The 22,266-nt window shown below is 41.0% G+C and overlaps 1 long non-coding RNA gene across 1 annotated transcript in view; it reads right to left on the reverse strand.

Moving 5' to 3' along the window:
* Window positions 1-1,686: 1,686 nt before the first annotated feature.
* LOC146783899 (uncharacterized) overlaps window positions 1,687-22,266 on the reverse strand; it is a 64,744-nt gene continuing 44,164 nt past the window's right edge. Inside the window, exons 2-4 of the long non-coding RNA XR_014970822.1 lie at window positions 10,392-10,543; window positions 8,576-8,638; window positions 1,687-2,304 (exon numbers count right to left, since the gene is read on the reverse strand). This is a non-coding gene — a long non-coding RNA (uncharacterized LOC146783899). The remainder of the gene's footprint in view (window positions 2,305-8,575; window positions 8,639-10,391; window positions 10,544-22,266) is intronic.

A 22,266-nucleotide genomic window follows, 5' to 3' on the forward strand; every position in this document is an offset into this window, starting at 1 on the left:
GCACTTACTATTCATTCCTTTTTGTGTCAGTTACACCATCGGCACCAGGATATTCTTGACCCCATCTACATCTCTGTCTTTTTCTTTTCTGCATCGTTTGAGTGGTTGTTTCCCCTGATACCTAACAGTATCTTTCCACCTTAATTTTGAACCTTAGTGAATGCTGGTAAGACTCTACTAATTGAATGTATTTGGACTATATTTTGAGGTAGGGCCTTGCGCGTAGGAACCAGATTATGAGAGACCAGGTTCTATTTTTGAACAGTATGTGTTAACCATGGGTATTTTAACCGTCCTCTCCTCTAGGAGCGAGTGGCCCCTCTTTTGAGTGTGTGCTTATAAGGATGTCTATTTAGCCTATTACGACTATGAAGGCACTGTGATAGAGAACCCCCGTAAACAGAGGAACATGTAAGCGGTAACAAATTCTTCGGGTGGTCTGTCTAGAGGTTATGGTGTAGGGGTCGTTCTACCACTGTGAGATAACTTTGCATGTTCACTGGGCATATGTTTTATTCATTGGAGATATGGGTGTTTATTCGTTGGTGTGCGGGTTGTGTCCTCTTGCTATTTGTGTCTTCTTGTCACTGCTTTGGATAGGCTTGTTGATTTGGTTACAACTTTATTTAATGTTGTGATTGTTTTCGACCTGTTGCTACATGCAGCATAAGAGGCACAGAGTCCTGTTTCTTAAGTCTTACAATGTAATCTCTCAGTTTTAGATTTTTTGTTTATTTATTTATATAGATATGTCTTTGAGAATATTTGATTTGAGCGCCCTGAAGAAGGTGTTACTGATATTGGGGTGGTCACCGAAAAGCGCTTCGCCACAGATTACAGCAGGAACTCCAGGAAATTTTGATTTGATTAATGGAATCATTGCGAAAATAGATAATGTTGGGAAACAAGACATGCTGACATTTATTAACCTTGTACTATCTATCGAACTGAATGTTATGCAAATCTTCTTCTTTTGTTTAAAACACAGGAAGAATCTGCTTTTTTGATCATAGAATCATTTTTTGATCATATACTTTTTGTATTGAATTGTTTCATGTTTGAATTTTAGGTGATATTTTCTGTGCCTGCTGACGCAATTTTTGCATATATTTATTTTGGTTGGTTGTATGATAGAGGTATGTGTATGAGTGGCGTGATTGTGGAAACATTTGGATGAGGTTGTTTTGACTGCTGGGGGTCTGTGAGATTTTGATTAGATTTATTTTTCTTTTATTATTTTGTTGAAGAAGAGAGATTTATACTTAATTATTTATTTGAATCTGTGATTATTATTGTATATATTAACAATTTGCAAGTATATCCTCTCATTAAAAATATTTATATTTTGTTAAAGGTATGGTGTTGACATTAAAGCTAGGTCAAATATGGGGAATGATCATCCCAAGTAAAGGCAAGATTTTCCACCTTATTGTATGAGTTTGGGCAGGGCAGTTCGTTTGTACTTTATTTGACTACAAAAGGATGCCTCATCAGTTTAGAAACATAGATGAAAAAATTATTTAATACAACAAGAACAAAATGATAAAAATCCAATCAGTAGAACCAGAGTTATGAATTTTAAAGACATTAACTGAAATATAGCGCCAAAAAGCACAATGTGTCAATTCGGAATATCTGGTCGTGCTGGACTGGGTCAAAGTCACACTTTCAGGTCAACTGCGATAAAACACAGGTCGTATACCGTTACCAGGTTAGGCCTGCTGAAGTTTACCTTCTCAAGTACGTTCCAAGAGTCCTGTTCACATTGAATAAGGCTGCAAGGAGCAGGGAGAGCATCACAGGAGGCTGTTGGCATAGCACAAAGAGCCAGCTGGTCACCCCGGACAGGCATTGCAGGAGCCTTGCATTGGTGTCCCTCCGAGCAGTCAATCCTGGGGCACCAAGAACCAAGCTGATGCAGCTTGGCACTGACTCGTGGTGTGAGTGGCCAGCTCTTGGTAGCTACCTTGAGCTACATCAAGGGTCCAGAACCTGAGGGGCATCCCTTAGAGCTCATGAACTTGCTGCAGCTGGGTCCAGTGACAAGTGCAGAATGTTCTGGAGCCTTTTATGTCTCTGTGACTCAGATCAAGAGGCCAGCAGACTAGCCCTTGGAGTCATTCTGGTGTCCTGGGTTCAAGGGTGAAGTGGCAGGTTCAGTCTCTCCTCACCCAGACAAGAGGGCAGCAGGGCAGCATGGCAGCATTTCCTTTAGAGCAGAACTCTAGAAAAGTGGCAGTCCTTGTGGCAGCACAGCAGTCCTTGGTCCTGGCAGAGTATCCACTGGGTAAGAGAAAGGGTTCCCTTAAGGCACAAATAAAAACAGGTATAAAATAATGTACCTTATAACTTAACAAATACATACAACAAAATATGGAAAAGTTAAAAGTTCATTTATTTGAATATATTAAAAAACAGTCATTAGGGATAACTAGACTAAATCCCTGAACTAAAACAAGATAAAATTGAGACAATATATATAATTGCGACCTGCACAATTACAAGCAGACAGAACAGTTACAACACACATTTGTTGGATACAGGTTTGTATATTCTTTCTCCGCTCTAATGACACCAGAGTAGTATCACTACCAAATCAGCGTATCTATTATGGTGTTGGAGACTGTCCAATCAGTAGGACTCAAGATATGAATTTTTGGAGATTAAATACATAAACAGTGCTTAGAAGTCACTAGTGGTCAAAAGGTTACTTGAGGTGACGAGGGACAGGTGCAGGTCCAAAGTTCAAGCTGACTACGATGGAGGGCAGGCCGGCTACAGGATCCACTCAGGGCCCACTGAGAAGGTACGTTATATGGAACAAAGCATCGACGCTGAGGGCACAATGCGTCGATCTTTTCCATACAGTGGGGTCGCTGCATCATCGTTGAGCTTAGTTGAAGTGAAGGTAATGCGTCATTGTCGAGCCGCACAGAACATTATCATCCAGCTGTGCAGGCTGTACAGCAGCTGTCGTTGAACAGCCTCTGAGTTGGCATCCAAGGGCAATGCTTCAGTTCCGATCGGCGCAATGGTGACGATGCATTGGTTTTGTAGCAAAACACCTACAGAACCCACTTCTGAGGCCCAGAACTCGGAGAAGGCACCTCAGGCAAGGGTGGGACTCACAGAAGGCAGAGTCCGGCCTACCAAGCACTCTATTGGGCCAGACAATCTTCTCTGCCTCCTGCCTCTGGGGACGCTAGGGGTCAACCTTCCACCCCTTGGCGAGGGACCAACTTATCATGAACTTCAGGCCCTCCAATTCTGTCGGACCTCAGGCATGTGGATTGGGACTCGGTGGCCCATCCACCCCCACTAATGGGCCCGGCTGGGCAAATCCTATCCTCCCCTCTTTCGGGTCCCATGGAGGGACTGGCCTCCTTGGGGGGCTACAGGCCCACTCCACAAACCCCCGGGGTCGGGAACAAGGCTGCTGACTCATCTTGCTATGAGGGTGCCACAGATGCCATTTTTCTGGGCCTTGCCATCGGGCACAAATCGTTACTCCTCTCACTCAGATAAGTGCTCAGAATGCAGATAAGCCTCGCCTTTCTGTATATGTGGCTGTCTATAGGGAATGCGCAAAATATAGCTGTTACTCACCCCAGACGTGTATTGGAGACAGGCTATCAAGCACATAGAGCAGTAAGTGAAGGGAAATGTCCACCTTCTAAAAGTGGCATTTCTAATGTAGTAATGTTAAATACAACTTCACCAGTAAGCAGTATGTAACATTACCATTCCAAAGATATGAAACATGAAAAAGCTTCATCTCTCACATCAGGAATTACAGCTTAAAAGTGTATTAAGGAGTTTCCAATGTTGGCTATCAGAGAGGTAGGCCTCACAGTAGGGAAAAGCTAAATAGGCTGGTTGTCACTACCAGGCAAGGCAAAACATAAAAGTACATGTCCTACCTTTTACTTACATAGCACCCTGCCCTTAGGTTTAGTTAGGGTCTTTCTTGTGGGGGACTTATATGTAATAAAAGAGGAGTTTAAGGCTTGACAAATAGTTTTAATTGCCAAGTCGAAGTAACAGTAAACTGCACACACAGACACTGCAATGGCAGGCCTGAGACAGGTTTGAAAGGCTACTTATGTGGGTGGCACAATGAGTGCTGCAGGTCCAATAGTTGCATTTAACTTACATGCCCTGGGTAAATATTATGCCACTTTATAAGGGCCTTACTAGAAAATCAAATATGCCAAGCAGGTATACACCAATGTCATCATTTTTAGGGGAGAACCACTAGCAGGAGTTGAGTGCTCTTAAGGCCAACAAAGAATCAGCAAAAATGGGAGAGATTAAAGTCAAAAAGTATGGGGAAAAACCTCCCTGAGGATGACAGGTCTAACACTCACCTTTCTCTATGCACTGGTTATTTGGGGTGGGCGGAATTTGCGAAAGTGACTTTCGCAAATGATCGCAAAAATGTTAAAAATCTCCGCAAACACGCGGAAATATCGCGAAGATGCGGAAGTTTTTTTCCCGCCCGTTCGCGGTATTTTCTGCGTGGTCGCGGCTCGCCAACTTACCCATGCGGTTGCTCGCGGGCGCGGCCATCTTGTTTTCACTCTTCTCGCGGTGCATGATCGCGAGAAGAAAGACGTGATCGCGCAACCAATGACATTAATGCGGGCGCGAACTGTCGCAAGACAGCGCAAATGGCTACCAACAATCCAACATCTCATGGAGAACGCGACCGGATCGGGAAAACTTGTCGGCGAACGCGGGGATTCAGGTAAGGCGATCGCGCGCGCGCGCGAGAATGTATTATTTTACAGCGCGAGCAAGAAACAAATTATCACTAAGCTGCGGAATGCGGAAATTTTGACATTTTCGCGCTCTCCGCGGAACGCGAAAATGTCAAATTATCGCAATTTTCATGAGCGGAACGGAAATTTAGCCCAGGCCTACTGGTTATACCCTTGGATACTATATGTGGGGGAGGGTGAATAATTCCTCTCTGCCGGTGGAGTTTATGGAGTTTTGCCCACTCAATGTTCCACCAACCACCACATTGTGGAATGTTTCCTCACACTCAGGTCGCCGTTGGCAAGTGAGAATTTGCGTAGTCTAATGCGATTTTTGGGTGCTGGAACTCCTCTCGGGGTGATTGCTCAATTCAGGCGGTCACGGCAGTTTATGACCGTTCACGTTGAGAAAGCTGCTGAGCAGCAGAAAGAAGCAGTGCCCTCTGGAGCGCCACGTAGTGCTGTGATTTTGCAGTGCAGAACAAGCTCCCGGTGCTAAAAATCAGCACGAGCAGTGCGATGCATTCAATTTCGCCCACTCATGGTTTTCCATGTAATCTTGTGTAACTGTGCAAAATTCTGCAGAGTAAAACTCCTCAAATTCTACTCAACCAGAGTTACATAACTCATAGCATGTGAAATTGTAGCATTCACAACAGCACTTAGGACATCTTAAAGGACATAATGTTTGAGAACACAGTGCATGATAGAGTTGTGAGTTATTGTTAATGTAGTGTGGCGAGTGAGGTGACAAGACTGTGCACAGAGATCCACGATTTATACTAAATTTAAGTTTGTGCCTAATCTATAAATGTAAGCCGTTGGTGGTACATTATACATTGAAGTTGTAACTATTACTGTAAAATGCCTAATGATTGTATAGTTTAAGTTGGGTTTGTATTGAAAGAATAAATAGAGTTTTCCTAACCATAACTTATCCTTAACGTTTTTTTCATTGAATTTAAATGGTATCAATTTGTAATAAATATGTGTGGCAAGTGTAATTTAACTGAGAGTTTTTAAGTGTAGTGTTGTATAGTACAGTGAGGACAATGTCGTTCAGTCTAGTGTCATAGAGTTTAGTGTTGTAGAGTGGAGTAGAATGGAGTGGAGTAGAGTAGAGTGCAGTTGCATATAGTGGAGTAAATTGTTTCACAGTGGAGTGGCGTGATGTGTTTTATAGTGGAGCGGAGTATTATAGAGTGGAGTAGCCTGTTGTACAGTGGAGCTCTGTTAAATGCAGTGCTGTGGAGTCGAGTGTTGTGGAGTGGAATGAAGTGCCGTTGAGTATAGTGTCTTACGGTGGCATAGAGACATAGTGTTGAAAAGTATAGTACAATTTACTGGCACTGAGTGGAGTACAGTTCAATAAAATGTCGTACAGTTCAGTGTTGCAGAGTGGATTGTCATCCAGTAGAGTGGCAGAGTATCATAGAGTGTAGTGTCGTACATGATAGTGTCAAAGAATGGTGTGTTGTACAGTGGGCAGTGCTTCAGTGTTGTACAGTGCAGGAGAGTGTTATGGAATGGAGTGTCATGGCATAAAGAGGAGTGGAGTTGCATGTGCTAGAGAGTGATACAGTGTATTACAGTGGCATAGAGTGGATGGGCAAAGAGTGGAGAAAAGTGTCATATACCGGCATAGACTGTAGTACAGTCTTGAAGAGTAGAATTGCATAAATTACATTAGGGTATCATACAGTGGACTGACAAAGAGCAGAGTGTTGAACAGTGGGCTAAAGCATCCAACAGTGGAGTGGAGTTAAGTGGAGTCCTGTAGGATAGAGTAAAGTAAACTGTAATACGGTGGAGTGTTATGTTATGCAGTAGAGTGGCATAAGGTGAAGTAGAGTACCTTGGTGTATCATACAGTATAGTAAAGTGTCATAAAGTAGAGTGCTGTGTAGTGCAGTGGAGTGGAGAGAGATTTTGTAGGTTAACTCCTGTCTTCAGTGTGTGGTTTCCAGCATGTGATAGTCCAGACAAGTCACTTTCAAATAGAAGATGGAATATGTATGGAATGCACTGGTGAAAGCTAGGATCCTCTGAATATAATCTGGTTGACCTGTAATCAGCTGCTGGTATTTGTATGGAGCGATCATCATAGCGGCCACCTGCTACAATGAGAAATAGTTGTGGGAAACAGCGAGCCTCTAAATGTTTATCCCACACACTCATGGGAGCTCCTTTTACATTTTAAATTTGAAAGAAATCAATAGCATTACTAATAACTTCTTTAGAATGCAGTGGCTGGAAGCTGTAGTGTTAAAAAAATTATTCTGATCTGGATCGATCTACTTTTTCAATCTGTCCACTTGATGGTAATGTTTCATCCTCCATACAAGTTACATCTTCAACAACATCAAAAAAATGTAAATAAATATTATTTTGTACCAGGTTTAATGTCACTTTTTTACTTTATTAACATCCACTATCTCTTGCCAGATTCTTTTTATCTTCATAGGCACACCATTTACTAGATTGATAATTGGTTAATCAATATCTCTCTCTAGCACTACCGTTTCAATATTGCATTTACAATCTAAAGGTAAGTAGACAACTCTTCCTGTAAGGCCTTTCTGTAGCTCTGTCAGTGGTAATTTTCCTGTCTTTGGTTCCATATGAACTATTGCTTGAAAAGGGTGTATACATTGTATGAGAATTGTTCAAACCAGCCACTAAACAACCACAACGGTGGACATTAGATGCTGCACCTCACTCTCTGTTTCCTTTTGGTCAACTCGTCCATGAACAACAATTCCTGTACCTGCAGTTGTTCTGTACAACTGCTCCACAGAATAAGAAATTGTACTTAGTATGGAATGGGGCACCAGTATTCTCTGTATCTAAAATGACAAAGCAAACAGTCATGGGGATAGGTGTTCCTTTTTATTTTATTTTATCATCTTTAATTCCCATATAAAACATCCAACCAACACGTTTTGTTCAATTAGATAACTTGAAATTCATCAGGGCTGTCTAAGTATGAATTGAATGTTGAAGCGTTTTCCACTGCTTAGTATAAGTGAATAATGTGAATATTAGGTTCATGCTCTGTGTGTTAGAAGATAATTCATCAGTAAATCCTTACTTGAATATTAATTCATACCAGAGGTACTACTGATGGGCTATCAAACCCGAGGCCATACGTATGAATGTCCTGGAATTATTAGATTCGCATAAAATCTGCTGCTTTTTCCCTGGTTTCTGGCTGGGGTGTATTTTGCTAATTTGTGATAACACTTTTAATACTGTGTTATAGTAATATTTCAATTATATATGTTAATTTTAATGTGCTTTCCAAGATTGTATACACAAGTTGTATAAAGATATTTATGATGATGATGATTAGATTCATGGTTTTAGGTGGCCCCCATTATTTCCCACCAAAATAGCAGACCCTAAAATTGAGGATTTTGTTTGTTTTATTAGGGTGAGCCCCCACACTGTTCATTCACAACAATTTCTCCCTTATTATTAGATGTCTCTCATTTTTTGCCTTTAAATTTTAAAAAGCTAGACAAGTATTACTGTATTTGAAATGTTTAGATAATTGTAATGTATGCTGCGATTCATCTAGAGTTTTATCAATGGTGTTTTATACTTATAAATGAATTTGTAGCTTCTTGATAGCTCATGTATGCACTGAAGAATTTTAACTGTTTTAATTATTTGTACTGTGTTTTTATGATTGCTATTGCAAATCGAGTATTACACATGTGAAAAAAAAGTACTAAGAGCACGTTCCTATTTCTGGAGTCCAGACCATATGTGCCCAGTCCAGTCAATAGGTACATAATGCAAAACAGACTTACCTGGATTTTGGCACCAACAGGGTCATTTCCTTCATGGTCAAGATTCTGCTGTGAATGGGGAGACTGTAGGAAAGAAAAAGAAATGGGTGAGTATGCAACCCAATGCCTGTGATTCAGCTGACTCGATGCAGGCAGTATTCCCACCACAGTCAGCTCAACAGAGAGCCAACTTGTAATTCCGACAGCAGTTAATGTGTCTGTACTGCTCTCTTACAGCTTCTTTACCCCTACTGCCGTTGCAGTGGTCTGCGAATGGCTGGCAACATTAACTGTACTCTGGTGGTCATTCCTTCAACAGACCGCCAACATCGTAATTCGGCGGGTGGACCGCCAACTGTGGGGTGCGGAATCTGATGCCGCTTCGATGGCCACGTACTTGTAATTAGGCCCTTAATTCTCAGTGTTCTTCTGGAAGTGATACTAATTCGAGCTTGTTATGTACCTCTCGGGCTGGCATTTTTTTATTCTATAACTTATCATAGTAATATATACATAATTTGCTGTGTAAACAAATCAAAGCGTTCCTCTACAAATACATATACACCAAATTCTTGCCACATATCTCTCTGTTCTTTTGCTCGGTTTTTGAGTACAGAACAACATTGAGAGTTTGGCTTTTCTAGTGAGTATATCAGCAACACATACAAACACGTTTTGGCTTCTCTGAAGAAACTGTGTTAAACTTTGTAATCTCTAGTGTAAAGTTATCAATACTAATACCTGTGTCCTGTTCCCCTACCCCTGCACCTACCAATTCCTCATTTTTCCTATACTCTTGTTCTTCTGGGCCAAAGAAACAAAACTGAAAATCTTCACAAACTTTTTCTATCCCTGCCATTGTACCATGCAAAAGAGCTCTATTCATTTCTCCTAAACATAGGGCAAGAGTTTTCACACAGTAAAGTCTCATAACTAAGTTTTGCATTCTGAAGTGATGAACACTTATCATTCTGAAGGGATGAAAGGTGCTTTGGCACACTTTCTGTGATAGACATGCTAATAAATGTTCATGTAAATTACTATACTTCTCTATTTTGCATGGATTTATTCCTTGCAAAATTGCATTTTTCTGTTTTAGACTTCTGCATGGAAACTCGCGTAGGAAAGTTCTCAGTATATCAATTGATTCCTGACAAACACTGCAAATACTGCTGCAGTTTCGTTTGTATACAGAGGCCCGTCAACATCTTCTTTGTACCTCTTCAGCTATCACTTCCTCAATATTCCTAGGAACTATCTCCTCTTTTACAATGGAAGTGCCATCTTTAACTTCACAACATTGACTAGTTGTTTCAACTGCATGCACTAATGTGTTCTCTAGGAAGTAGCTTTCTTCATTAAAGAAAGGCATAGTACTGTACGTATGCTTACATTCACCTTTGACAATTTTGCAGAAGTTGCTTCTATTCACAAGTCTTTTTTTGGCTGCATTTCTTCATAGACATCAATGTTTGATCCAGTGTTCTCATTCTGATCAGAATAAAAAAAAATAGCTTCCTCTTAAGGGAAAATGCCTTATCAAATACAGTCTCAACATGTTCCTTTTGTTTGACTGCTTCTCTTCTCCTTTCACACAGCTTTATAGATTGTACGAGATTTTGAATTACCCTACTACGAAACATTTTGACTCTTATTTCCTTAAACTGCCTTTGTCTTCTTGTTAAACTATCTTCTTTCTTATACGATTTATTACTCTTAATGTCACTTAGTTTATCTCCTTTCTTAGCTGATTTGAAACCTCCCTTTTTATTACCTTGGTTTTGCTCACTTTGCAGTTTTCCATATACTATTTTAAGAAACTTCTTTGTTTTCTTACCAGCAGCCCATTTCTTTTTCACCTCCATGTCTGCATTTTGCCCCTTTTCTCTGTTGTAAGGAGATAGTACCATTTCATTGGTTTGTTTCTTGTTTCTATCTTTGTCTGCATTGTAACTCTTTGTTTATTCGTTTGTAAGCAGAAGTAGATGTCTGGAAAGAAAAAACAAATCAATACATTTAGCTTTTCATACTATACTATTAAATTACATATTTTAACCTTTAAGTATCTTTATAAACAGCTGTCACTATGTTATAGCCACTCTAAGTGTGTTACTTTTCATGTTTAAATCAGTGTGTACCTGCCTATGTCAGCATGTGCATCAGTGTGTGACTGGGTGTATCACTGTATGGATCTGTGTGTGCTTGGGTGCCTCAGCATATGCGATGACAATGTGTGCTTGGGTGTGCCAGTGTATGCCTAGGTGTGTGCCTGGGTGTGATAGCGTATGGATCAGTGTGTGAATGGGTGTGTCAGTGTATGCATAGGTGTGCCATTTGGTGTGCTAGTGTATGCATATGTGTGTCCCTGGATGTGTCAATATATCCATCACTGTCTGCATGGGTATGTATGCGTATAACAGTGTCTGTCTGGGTATACTACTGTATGCATCAGAGCGTATCTGGATGAGTCAGCAACTGCATCATCTACCTGGGTGTGTCAGTAAAACGATCAGTGTGTACCCGGGTTTTTGAATGGCTCAGTGTGCATCACTATGTACCTGTGTTATTCCATGTATAAGTGTGTGTTTGGGTGTGTCAGTGTATGCATCAGTGTCTGCTTTGGTGTGTTAGTGTATGCATGATTGTGTGCCTGTCTATCTTAGTGTATGCATGAGAATGTGCCTGGGCGTGTCAGGGTATGCATGAATGTGTGCCTGGGTGTTGTAGTGTATACATGAGTGTGCTCTTAGGTATGTAAGTGTGTGCATAAGTGTGTATCTAGGTGTGTCAGTCTATGCATCACTGTACATCTACCAGTGGCCTATCTTAGTGGTTATATGTACACAAAAAAAGGAGTTTAAGGCTAGGGAAGTGATTTTAAATGCAAACTTTGCAGTAGCAGGCCCAACATATGTTTAGAGGGCTACTTGTCTGCATGGGTTATTAGGAATATCAATAATTCACTACATATCGATATAAGTCTGTCTCTGGGTGTGTCACTGCATGTGTAAGTGACTATGTCACAATATGACTAGCTGTCTTAGTATCTCTATGGGTCTCTATATGTGTATGTAACTGGCTGTATGGATTGCTTACTGGCTGTATTACTGAGAATTGGGATACATATAACTGAGAGGTTAAATCACTGTTACCGCTGGATACATAAGTTCTGTATTGACATGTGACTGAATGTGTAAGTGCTTCTGTCTGACTGGGTGGGTAAGTGCCTCTATGGTTTTCTAAACATGTGTGTGAGTTGCAGTATGTGTGCGACACTGGATGTTTATCTTGACATATGGGCCTGGAAGTGCTCACGTGACTTACTAAAACTTCAAAGTATGTGTCTTGCCTTTTAAGTACATTGCACCCTGCCCCATGATCTATGTATACCCTACATTAGGGGTGACTTAAATGTAGTAGAAGGTAAGTTTAAAGCTTGGCAAGTAGTTTTAAATGGCAATTCGACTTAGCAGTAAAACTGCACAAACAAGCTCTGCATTAGCAATCCCAACACATGTTTAAAGGACTACTTGTCTGCAGGGGTGATTAGAAATGTCAGAACTTCAGTGCATATCTAAATAAGTGTATCAGTCCCTCTCGGGTGTGCCGCTGGATGTGTAAGTGACTATGTTGCTAGGTGACTAGCTGTCTTAGTATATTTTTGGATCTCTATATGTGCATGGAACTGGCTGTATGGATTGCTTACTGGCTGTATTAGTGAGCGTTGGTGTATATAACTGTTTGTGCTACTGGCTTGGTTACTACTGCATACATAAGTGCTGTATGGGCCAAAAACATGTTTAGCTTTGTACTCTTAAGGGTTTACAATGACTCTACAGTTCATAAGAAACTCCTGAGTAGGAAAATAAACCCTGCTTCATACATAATTAGTCTAAACCACTTCAACTTTAAGTAATACACTACAGTCTCTTTAATATCCTCCCCCCACAGTCTCTTAGCTGAGTTTATAGCAACCTCTTTTGGAACACTCTCTTGAAACAATAGGCCACACGTTCACAACACATTCTAGAAGCAACATATTAGTTTCAAAATGAACATCAGCAGGTGTGGTTGACTTTTCAGAATTGGAAGCATTTCCAAGTTTCAATACATTTTGTTATTTTTACCAGAGCCAATCACAGATCTACATACCTATCCTTTAAAGACACTAACAAGTTTTATCAAGCTGCATATTTACACCATCCAATAATTAATTTTTTTAAACCAGGTCCTGTCTTCCATTTGAACTGCCGTTCATGTTGAAAACTGTCTCATTCAGCTCCAGCCTTCTGTGTGCTACTCCTCATTGCCTTCAAAATGGTTAGAGTATGGATTGTGGGTCACAGCTTTGTGTTTTGGGCTAGAGAGTGTGGTAGAAAGAGTGGCATTGACTTAGGTTTGTCTAATGTAGACATTACTTGGATTGGCCAGCGAGGGTTTAAAGTGGCATCAATTGCTGCCTATGGTTAAACGCACTGCCGATTGCCAACACCCAGACATCATGATTGTGCACTGTGGCAGCAATGACCCAGGCACACTTTTTGGGGTAGGACTGCAAATCCGAATGAAGGATACCTTTGCTCAATTAATGGTACTTTTTCCTCAGACTGCCTTGGTATACTCTAACATATGCCATAGGCATAAATGGAAGTTATCAAACAAATTCTGCCCATAGATAGACAAAGCAAGGACACATGTCAATAAAACTGTTTCTGCATTCCTCAGAAACCATAACATGAGCTCTATCTACAACAACAACTTACGCTTTGACATGGATGATATCTATAGAAACGATGGAGTTAATTCCACAGAGAAAGGCAACTAGGTGTTACTCAACAACTTGAAACACATGCATCCTGTTTTATGAGTAGTTATTATCTACACACAACAAACACAAAAGCTCTTCTCAGAGCCACCCTATTTTCAGGCGCTTAGTGTGTCAACCTTCAGAACTGAAGCATTTTCCTTTGTTATTTGTAATCCTGTTTGTTTTTTAAATGTCTTTGCATTTTTTTGTATAACCTTGTGACATATTTGGTCTGTTTCTCCCCTCTTCTTCCTTTTTACCTGTTATAGTTTGTTTAGTATCTTTATTGTTCAAATTTGTTCTGTGAGGAGCGAGTATATGTATAATCTATTAGGGCTCTTTGAAGCAGTGGCCTACTCAGTATCTTGAGTGCCTTCAAGTATGAAGTACATTGAACATACTCATGCATTGTTTCTATATTTTTGATATCTAATAAACTAAAAATCCAAATATTTTCTGTGGTCAAATGAGGTTTGTTTATAATCTGTAGGATAAATTACCAATGAAAAATTAATAGGGGGAGTTTTTGTTGTTTTATAATTAGTATTTCCCCTGCCTCTCTCCCCCTTACATCTTGTCTTCAGGGGCCCTCTTAAGTTTAGGTTCATTTTCTTTTTGAATCCTCATTTTGTTTTGTTGTTTTTCAAATTTGTGACTACATCTGGAATACACAACAAAAGCAGACATTCAATAGACACCAGCACATTAAAAATTCACAACTATACGCTGATACCATAGTAAGACAAATGTTTTACCAACAGTCTTGTTTTTTCTTTTATCTTTTAACAGCTTGCATGTATGTATATTTGGATGGGTTCGGTGTCGTTTGTTGCTCATTCGGCCTGGTGTTCTATAGGCAAACTTGTCATGAGACAATAAAACCGGGTACTGTATAACCCTGCATCATTTGTAATATACTTGCCGGGCATTGCCCACTTTGTACCTTCAAAAACGAATAAAATTTGTTGTGAAAAAAAAATTCACATCTACCTAAATGCTCTACGCATGTTATTGGGTATGTGAATATCTGAATCGATCTGTGAGTAGAGGTATAAGTCTCTACGTAGATAAGTGAATGGGCCTGTGAATGTCTGAGTGGGTTCCTGAGTGAGTGCGTGAGTCTCTAAGTGGGTCTGTGATTGGGAGAGTGAGTGTCTCAGTGGGTACGTGAGGGGATGCATGTGTGTCGGAATGGGTCTGTGAGATGTTGTGTGAGTTTCTGAGTGGGTCTGTGGATAGATACATGCTTCTTTGAGTGGGTGTGTGAGTGAGCGCATGAGTATCTGAGTGGGTCTGTGAGTCAATGCATGAGTCTCTGAGTGGGTGTGTTGATGTGCGAGTCTTTGAGTGAGTCTGTGAGTGGGAGCAAGAGTCTGAGTGGCTGTGTGTGTGAGTGTGTAAGTCTCTAAGTGGGTCTGTGAGTAGGTCATGAGTCTCTGAGTATGTCTGTGAGTGCATGCATCAGTGTTTGAGTTGGTCAGTGACTGGGTACATGGGTGTCTCAGTATGTCTCTAAGTGGGTGCATGGGTCTCTGAGTTGGTCTCTAACTGGGTACATGACTCTTGAAGTGGGTCTGTCAGTGGGTACATGAGTCTCTGAGTGGGTCTGTCAGTGCAAGCACCAGTGTCTGAGTGGGACTGTGATTAGGTGCATGAGTGTCTTACTGGGTCTCTGAATGGGTGCATGAGTGTGCATGCATCTGTGTCTGAGTCGGTCTGTGAAGGGATGTGTGAGTGTCTTAGTGGGTCTGTGAGTGGATACATAAGTCTAAGTGGGTGTTTGAGAGGCTGTTTGAATCTCAAAATAGGTGTGTGTGGGTGGGTGAGACTCTGAGTGAGTGTGAGCAGATGCATGAGTGTCTGGATGAGTGGGTCTATGAGTGGTTGCATGAGTCTATGAGTGAGTCTGTGAGTGGGTGCATGAGTCTCTGAGTGGGTCTGTGAGTTGGCACATGAGTCTCTGAGTGGCTTTGTGAGTGGCTGAATGAGTCTTTGGGGTTGTCTGTCAGTGGGTGCATGGGTCTCTTAGTTGGTCTGTAAGTTGATGCATGAGTGTCTGAGTGGGTCTGTGAGTGGGTGCATGAGTCTCTGGTTGGGTCTGTGAGTGGCTGCATGAGTCTCTGAGTCAGTATGAGAGTGGCTGTATAAGTATCTAACTGAGTGGGTGCGTGACTAAATGTGAGTCTGTGAGTGGATACATGTGTCTCTGAGTGGGTCTGTGAGTGGCTGCATAAGTCTTTGAGAAGGTGTGTGAGTGGGAGTGTAAGTCTCTAAATGGGCCAGTGAGGGGGTGCATGAGTCTCTGAGTGTGTCTGTGTGTGGGTGCATTAGTCTCTGAGTGGGTCTGTGAGTAGGTACATGAGTGTCTGAGCGGGTCTGTGAATGGGTATAAGATAGTATGAGTGCATCTCTGAGTGAATGCATGAGTGTCTTGAATGAGTCTGTGAATGTATTTTTAATACATATTTTCAGTGATATTCGTGAATTCATTGCAATGTTACACAGGGCCTGTACTGAGCATCACAACTCATTCGTGAATGACAGACATGGAAAAGAAACACTTTGGTCTGTAAGTCTCTAAGTGGGTCTGTGAGTGAATGCATGAGTTTCTGAGTGGGTCTGTGAGTGGGTACATGAGTCTCTGAGTGGGTCTGTGAGTTACTGAATGAGCATAAGGGCTAAAAGAGGAAATCTATGTTGGGATATTTTTCTAGCTTTACACCTTATTATTGCCCTCCAGGAAACCTAGGACGCAAATGATTGTTTTATTTAGATGGTTTTACTTCATTTCATAAATGTGCCACTCCGTCAAATATGGACTGAGCACGAGGAGGTTTGATTATTAATGTTTTCACTTAAACTCACTTGTAAAACATGTTTGGTTAATTGTAAGACTCAGAATATTTTGGCAGTGGAACTGTCTTTTAAGGATCGGCCAACTGTGCTAGTGATAAACTTTTATAATTCTTTCACCAGAGGGCATGACCTGGAACACTTGCAAGATTTAAAAGACTTCTTGGCAGATTATGAGGAGGGTAAATCAGCCAATTTTGAAATAATAATTCTTGGGGACTTCAATACTCATCAGTGTTTCTCTAAATGTTTTTCAAATAAGGATCAGGGAAATTTTAATTTACCCTTACATCATTTTGAGCACACATCTTCAGGCAATGTTGTTGAGAGTATTTTAGCAAGTCAAAATTCATGTTGTCTCTCACAGCTGGAAAATATGTCCCCAGTACCTACTTATATAGAAAATGGTAGAGCTAGCACTATTGATTATATTTTAATGTCGGCTTCGTTAGTCCCTTTTACCGAGGATTTAATGGTTAATTGGTCAAGTCTAAGTGACCATAACCCGCTTGTGGCTAACATACTACTTCCTACCACTAAAGAGGGAGAATCAGATTCCTGCCTGACAAACATTAATATCAGTACTAAAGATCAGGCTCGTAGGCTAAAATGGGAAAGGATTGCCCCAGCACATTTTTTAACCAATTTATACACAGTCTTTGCTTCTGAAATTGAGCTTTGCTTAGACTCTGACAAACGGGATAGCTCCACTATAAAAGCTTTCGAGAAATTAACAAAATAGATCCAATCAGATCTCACAATTATTGGTGGATCTAGACGTCCGAAGGCTGTTAAATGGTTTAATGGAGCATGCTCGGCAAAACATACGGAGCTTATATTAGCCCTAAAAAGATCCCAAGAGATAAAATAGAAATTAGGGATAAAAGGAAAGCCTATCAGATAGCACTTAAAAATAGGAAGAAGGAGCTTAAAGACCAAGCCTGGGATGCACTACAACAAGCAAGCATATTTAAAGACAGTGCAAATGTTTGGTCGGTAGTTAACAGCCCATTCCTTTCTGAAACTCCAAATTTAAATACTGACTGTCTGGTTCCAGCAGATAAATGGGTATCACATTTCGGAAACATCTTTAGCGATGCAAATTTGACAGCAACAGAGGAGTTAAGGGAGGGTGGACAAACAAGCACATCACTTTTCGTCAGGGTAGAAGAGGTTTATGATGCCATTGTAGCTACAGCTGGTGGAAAGGCCCCAGGCCCCGATGGGGTACCTGCCGATCTATATAAAGCTGATCCAATTGTATGGGTAAGCATTTTAACTAATGTTTTTAATGCTGGGTGTTCTCAGGGATACCCAGTATCTTGGGGGAAAGCAGTTATAGTTCCTATTTTTAAAAAGGGTGCAAGGGATGAGCCTATATGTTACAGGCCAATCTCACTTTTAGATTCTGCTGCCAAAATCATGGGAAAAGTCATATTAAACCGTTTAACGACATGGTTGGATGACCGTAATATTATTTCCAACCTGCAATATGGCTTTAGGCCAGGTAAAGGGACTTTGGACCAATGTCTAAATCTACACTTAGTGGTAGGCAAGTACACCATCGCAATAAAAGGAACAATCCATTTGGCATTAATGGATCTAACGCAAGCGTTTGACTGTGTCAACAGATCAAAGTTGTGGTCCATTTTGAGGGATATTATTATTATTATTATTATATATGAATTTATTAAGCGCGCCCGTGGGTTTCCCGGCGCTAGGAGCACAGAAGTAAAAGAGGGCAAACCGGCCTCGAACCAGAGTTGGTGGACTTTTTAAATGCTATCCACAAAAATAACAAGATGATTCCTGCATTATTATATGCAGATGATATGGTTATATTAGCAAGAACAGCAATGGGCCTCCAATCACTTTTTAATGCTTTCATAGTCTTTCTGGATTCTTTAGATTTATTTATACATTTAAAAAAATCTCATACTATGTCCATTGGCCCTGAAAAGTCCCAAAAAAAGAAAAATGTTATTGTAAAGGGATAGAGCTAACAAAGGTCCCAACTTTTCCTTATTTAGGGGTACTTTTTGACGAAAACTCGTCATGGTGCCCACAAATCACGCAAAAAAAGAATACCCTTGCAAGGGCTACAGGGACTACACTAAATTTTGCTAAACAACTAGGGACCACACCTATCGTAGCCCTGATGAAGATATACAAGGAGAAATGCATTTCAATGGCAACCTATGGTAGTGACATCTGGGGATACATAAAAGGGAGAGGTATTCAGCAGGAGGAAAACAAATTTCTATGCAAGGTCTTGGCAGTTCCGTTTTCTACGCCCACTTATATAATACATGACGAACTAGGGATGGGATACATCACAGATCAGATTGCAGTGGCTCCACTGATGCGATGGTTGAGAATTTGGGCATGTCCCACTAAAACCTTAAATCAAATAATAATTACTGACTGTTTAGCATTAGATAGAGCCAAACACATCCCCTGTTTTAGGTATCTAAGGAACTTACAACTTGGCTAGGTCGCCCTGATTTATTTTTAAGCCCCAAACCCATGGATAAACTTTTAATTAAAAATATTATACTGCAGTTTTTGTCTAAGCGCCAAGGTTTGAGTGAAAAAGAGGAGCTGCAAAAACCATCTGTAAGACGCTATGTTACATTATCTATGAACAATCAAGTCCAACCTTACTTACTAAGTGTTGGCAAACCTTTCCATCGTTTTATCCTAACAAGATTTCGTCTGCAGATGGCTCATTGGTTTTTATCTGTACCTCAGGGTTTTTCTAAACCTGGCACTATGAAACCATGTCAGTGTGACAATTTTTCAGAACAGGATATTATTCATTTTGTCTTTTTTTGTAATTATTATGTCCTTTTACGCAATAAACTTATACTACCACTGCTTAGAGATTGTCACTTTGTCCAAGTCAAGCCAGCCCCACTGTATCTTCAGATGTTAGCATCCCCTTTGGTCTGTTTTGGAGTGGCAAGCTCCTTAACTGGAGCCATTAGGCGTAGGAAACAAATGGTTTTTTAAAGTGATATTGAGGATTAAAATTTGTTTTTATATGGAGGCCCATAATGTGTTAAGATTTTAGAGCTCATCCTAAAATTTTGAGTTTGTCCTATATGCACTTAGCACTTTATATAACGTTTTTATATTGTATGTAGAGCAGCCCTTGGCACCCTATATGGTCGTTAGGAACGAAATATCGTAGCTTACCCCGTTTGGATTATATCGTTTTAGCACTTTGCACTTTATAAAAAAAATTGTACTTTAAGATGTATTATAGGGAGAGAAACTTGAAGTTTCGTGTTTTAATATGTTTGCCCTTTTGCACTCTGAAATTTTATCTTGAGGACTAACGTGTTATTTAAATTTATGAGCTTGTTTAACTGCACTTTGCACTTTATATAATATTTGTACTGTATGCTTAGCAGAGCTCTAGCATCACAAGATGGATTATAGGAAAAGACATTTGTAGTTTTGCATTTTAACACTGTCTGCGTATTTGTATTTTTGAATCCTGCCCATTAAGTTCATTTTTCGCATGGATTGTTATGAGTTGCCTACCCAGCTGATATTAGGATGGCCTCTTTTTAAAATTAAATGTAGTTTTGAATGTAATGTTTACTTTTATGACATTAAGTTGGCGAATAAAGCATTCTTAACTTGACTTGACTTGAATGAGTCTTTGAGTGGGTCTAAGAGTGGGTGCATGAGTGTCTGAGTGGGACTGTGCATGGGTGGATGAGTCTCTGAGTGGGTCTATGAGTGGGTGGAGGAGTCTCTGAGTAGGTGTGTGAGTGGGTACAGAAGTCTCTGAGTAAGTGTGTGAGTAGATGCAGAGTCGCTGGGTCTCCGAGTAGGTACGTGAGCCTCTGTGTGGGTCAGTGAGTGAGTGCACAAGCATTTGAATGGTTCTGTAAATGGATGTGTGAGTGTCTGAGTGGTTCTTTGAGTGGGTTGGTGAGTGTGTGAGTGAGTCTGTGACTGGATACATAAGTCTCTGAGTGGGTGCATGTCTCTGAGTGGGTATGTGAGTCAGTGCAAGAGTCTCTGAGTGAGTGTGAATGGGTATGTGAGTCTCAGAGTAGGTGTGTGAGAGGGTGTGTGAGTCTCTGAGTGCATCTGTGAGTGGGTGCCTGAGTATCTGAGTTGGTCTGTGAGTCGGGATAAGAGAGTATGAGTTTGTCTGTGATCGAATGCATTAGTGTCTGAATGAGTCTGTTTGCAAGGTGGAATATTATGTTGTATGCTGGGAGGCCTTTCCATGAAATATTCTCACAATAGGCAAAGATGCTCCTTGAATTCAATAATAATAATCCTTAGCTCAGTCCTGGTAGTGTGTCAAAGAGCAGTCAGGCATTACTGGGGAACATGTGTTAACCATTGTACAGTACCATTAGGGTACATAAATAATTGAGACAACTCAAAAGAAATCCAACACCAATTTTATAAAAATAGCCCTTATTTTAGTATAAATATAGACACCAAAATGAACTTTGTATTATACATACAACCGGAGCTGTGGATTTTTAAAGTGTTAAAAAATAAATGCAGTAAATCTTTCAAACTGGTCCCATTTAAGTCACTGGGGGAAAGCACAGGTGATACTCGGTCACTTGCAGGGTGAGGTCAAACAAATCCTCTTGTGGATAAGGTCATGCGTGTCCCTAGAGCAAGTTCCAACAGTTGTTACTTTGTTACCTTGCCCAGGAAGTTCGGGTGTAGAATTGACTTGGCTGTCCTTGACACTGAACGGGATCCACTTGAATGTATGAAAAAACTTTTATAGAGCGCGTAGCTACCCTAAGGCATTCCAGTGCTCTCAGCGGCAGTGGACTGAGAAGACAGCATTACTTGGCAGTGATTTGGAAAAGCCAGGGTTTAATGAGTTTGGGGAAAGGCAAATGGTTGGACTTCTGGTGTATGTGGGGCGGTAGGGCATTCCAGATCCTAGAAGCGTGGTAAGAAAAAGAGCAGCCGCCACTTCTTGATCTCTTCATTTTTGAAACTATGGTGAGCACGAGGTAGGCCGAACGGAGGCTTCTGTTAGGACAGTAAGGGGTAGCAAATGATCGATTTAATGGAGGTCCTTTCCCCCCGAATGACTCATGGATGATGCAGAGAGCCTTGAATTTAATTCTCTTCAATATAGGCAACCAATGAAGAGACTTCAGAGCAGGCTTGGCAGATTGACGATAAGGGGTCTGAAGGAGCAGACGTTCTCCACAATTTTGAATGACCTGAGGCTTAGATGTGGTGACTTGGGGGGCTCCCAGATAGTGCGCATTCCCGTAGTCCAGGCGTGAGAGGATCAAAGCCTGGACCATTATCCTTCTTGCCGGGAATGGGAGAAGGGGAAGGATTTTCCAGAGCATCCTCAAAATGCCAGAGCATGTGCATGAAAGTTTTGCCGCCTGATAGTCAAATGACAGGGAGAGATCAAACCATAAGCCCAGACTTTTGACCTCGTTCTTTGGTGCAGGAACATGGCCAAGACAATTTGGCCATAGTAGCCTAATATTGAGGACTGGAGAGTTGCCTAGAAGCATAAACTCCATCTTATCGCCGTTCAATTTCAGGCAGGAGAATCCCATCCATTTAGCTACTTTTTCCAGACAGGGGCCAAAGCTGGAGGGTGAGTTTTCTGGGTTTTTTAGGACTACAACTAGTTGTGTAGCAGCAGCATATGTAGCTAGTTTTATGCCAAGTGGACAGACTATCTCTGCCAGCGGACTCATATATACATTGAATAATGTAGGGCTCAGGGAGGATCCCTGAGGCATACCACAGCTAAGAGACATATGCTTAGAGATCACATCTCCTACGAAAACCTGAAAATACCTGTCTTCTGAGGAGGACTGAAGCCAAGTGATAACACCCCCATTCACTCTGAGAATCCTAAGTCTGAGAGTCAGAATGTTGTGGTTAATGGTGTCAAATGCGGCAGCTGAGGTCCAGGACAATGATAGCCGCTGTACCACCCTGGTCCAAACTTCTCCTGGGCTCCTCAGCCATCACTAAAAGAGCTGTTTCTGTCCAATGATTGGTCCGGAAACCTGTCTGAGAG

Source organism: Triturus cristatus, chromosome 11 (assembly GCF_964204655.1).
Source record: "Triturus cristatus chromosome 11, aTriCri1.1, whole genome shotgun sequence".
Classification (NCBI taxonomy): domain Eukaryota; kingdom Metazoa; phylum Chordata; class Amphibia; order Caudata; family Salamandridae; genus Triturus; species Triturus cristatus.